The sequence below is a fragment of the Octopus bimaculoides genome, chromosome 3 (assembly GCF_001194135.2).
Source record: "Octopus bimaculoides isolate UCB-OBI-ISO-001 chromosome 3, ASM119413v2, whole genome shotgun sequence".
Lineage (NCBI taxonomy): Eukaryota > Metazoa > Mollusca > Cephalopoda > Octopoda > Octopodidae > Octopus > Octopus bimaculoides.
In genome coordinates, this window is record NC_068983.1 from 132955984 (window position 1) to 132958996 (window position 3013).

Sequence of the window (3013 nt, forward strand, 5' to 3'; positions counted from 1 at the left end):
TATATATGTATGTATGTATATACATGTGCTTGTGTTGTGTGTGTGTATGTGTGCAGGAAGTATAGAATGTATAAAACTGAACATTAGATTTATATACGTAGGAAGTCGAATTGAAATAAACTCCTTTTTTTTTTTTTGTTATATTGTTCAGTTTTGGTTACCTTGGAGATTTTGGCTTTTTTTTTATCTGGCTTAATCGTTTTATAATCTGAAACTGAAATTCAAACTACTATCAATATCAAACTACATTGAAATTAATCGTGTCCGACATTTTCCTTTTTTTATACTTAAGGTCTAAAATATTCAAAATTTTGTTTTATATTGAATGTTTATGCAAATTCAACTGTCACTTGTAATAAAGTTACTTCTTTATTTATTTACATATTTCAAGCAAACATCGCCTATTTCGATGCTATACAATACTTCTAAACATAATGTTGAGCAATTACGGAAGTTGTACTGGAACGTATGATAGAAAAACAGCTGAATATTCAATCGACCGTAGTTTCACATACACTGTTTAATCCAGCAACGAATCTTCATTGAAAACTTAGATTGTTTATTATCATACTAAATAAATCTGTTTAGGTGAAAATAAGTGTCTCAATGCACGACAAATTTACGATTGTTAAACTTATGGGAATTTAGTTTACATTACGCAGTTATAATTTTTAGTATGTGTCTTGAGGAAGACCGGGTTTCTTTTAGATTAGCCGTAAACGAACAAGTTTTCATTTGTGTTTCAAACTCCCACTGGAGTATTTCTCGTTCTGCTATCATGAATAATAACCACGTCTATTAAACAGTTTATCTTTTGCAAAAGGTTCAGTTCATTTATCTGTTATCATTGGCAATGATAACATAACAGATAAATGTATGTTTTTTTATATTCTAATGTGATGTCGTTCTATATTTGCAGGTAAGACTAATGAAATATCCATTGGCAAGTCGAGGAACGGAGGTTGAATTAAATCGTAAATATTACTTTGATATTTCATGTTGATTGTTGATTGTATGAGAGGCTTGACTCGCCCAGCAGCAATGTCATGTCTCTTTTCAGTATCACGTATCAAAAGAACCTTTCTCTACATAATGCATAAATGCGAATTTCAAGAAGATGCTACTGGTAGTTAATACAAGGTGTTGTATGGTAATAAAACTCAAACGGCATTCATAACAGTGTTATAGATAGCTATACACATACGGAGGTATTAGAGTTGCAGTGAAAAATACGCCATATTTTGCATACATACAAACATACATAATATATATATATATATATATATATATATATATATATATATATATATATATATATATATGCATATATTCTTTTATTTATTTCAGTTATTTGACTGCGGCCATGTTGGCAGTAGTGTAGGATAACATCGCATTATATGCGTATGTTGATATTTCCGAAAATGTGCTCATTTATTAATTTGTCAGTAAGACTAGTAGAATGTGGCTTTGTTCTTTTATCGAAGATTAACATTCTGCATTTTAACAAGATAAAAAAAATAGTTGCCCGTTATATTAATTTTTCAAAAAAATTATTTAATCCAAAGATATATATGTGTGTGTATGTGTGTGTGTGAGTGTGTGAGTGTGTATGTGTGTGTGTGTGTGCGTGTGCGAGTGTGTGCGTGTGTGTGTGTATGCGTGTGTGTGTGTGTGTGCGTGTGTGTGTTTGTGTGTGTGTGTGTGTGTGTACATGAGAAAATTGATTCTCCTGATATAAATGAATAAACTGGCCTACCAAAAAATCCTGCCACCATAGAATCGCCATTGCGTCATAGAATCGCCATTCAGTATATAAGTCTAACACAAGGTGAGAGACCATTGTGAGAGACTAGAAGTTAAATGCACAACAGAAGTGAAGAACTGAAGTCTTTAACTGGTCTTTTTACTGATACTCATTACAGCTGTATTTCTACCAAATTACATCTGACTACCTTGAGCAGTGATGGGCTTATGAAAGATTGCATCAATATGCAACCTGAACTTAAAAGAATTTAAAGAAACATCAACGGAAACCGCATGTACTTGTATTACTCATCAGGAACTCAGATACTTAATTTGACTTACACTTCTATACACTAATGTACATGAAAGGTATCACTGATATTTGAAATGGAAATGTGAAGAGTCGTAACCTAGTATATCTACTCAATCGCTTAAACTTCAAGGTATATGCAGCATAATATTTCTCTGGAATATAACGATGCAGTATATTTCACAAACATATACAATATTACTTCTACATCACATTAAATTTGTTTACTTCGCGGTATTTCTTCCGTTTAAGTCCTTAGCTCAAATTCTGTTGAGGTCTATTTTAACTTTCATTCCTTTCGGAGTTTATAAATTAAGTACCAATGGAACATTGGGGGTTGATGTATATATATACTTGTTTCAGTCATTTGACTGTGGCCATGTTGGAGCTGCATCTTAAATATATATAGATATGCACAAAGAGAGAGACTGAGGTGGAAGTGGACAGGTAGATAAATACGATTATGATTATATTTGTAAGTATTTGTATGTGCATGTATGTGTGCATTTGTGTTAGTGTAATGAATTATGTAGATAATGATAGAGTACATTTGTCCCTTTTGCGTTTAGAGAAAAGCTGAAGAGCACGTACGATGTACATAAAGAAATAATTGTTAAGGACGTGAAAACCAGCGTTACTTTATACATATGACTTCTATATAAGCATATGTCTGTGAGTGTGTATGTTGTTTGCGTTGTGTTTGGTGGGGATGCTAGTGTACAACGTAGAAAAATATCTGATAATAATCGAGAACACTAAGGTAAAATGACATATTGACGTATATATTCATATGTGTATCCATGTAAATATACTTAATTATATGTAGACACACATATACATTATATATATAGAGTTATTAATATTTCTAAGTCTCTCTAAAGGAGACTACGGCAGCGGTACTGGAAATTAATAGTTATCGCCAAGCCAACATGATATGTATATATATATATATATATATAT

At 31.8% G+C, this 3013-nt stretch overlaps 1 protein-coding gene across 6 annotated transcripts in view; it reads left to right on the top strand.

Annotated features, from left to right (window-relative positions):
* Positions 1 to 3013, top strand: part of LOC106871529 (dopamine receptor 2) — a 797114-nt gene that overhangs the window by 281193 nt on the left and 512908 nt on the right. For 2 of the 6 annotated variants that reach the window (XM_052966548.1, XM_052966549.1), the window contains exon 3: positions 920 to 974. The exons of the other annotated variants lie outside the window; for them this stretch is intronic. The gene's annotated coding sequence lies outside the window, so the exon portion shown is untranslated. The remainder of the gene's footprint in view (positions 1 to 919; positions 975 to 3013) is intronic. 6 annotated transcript variants of the gene reach the window in all.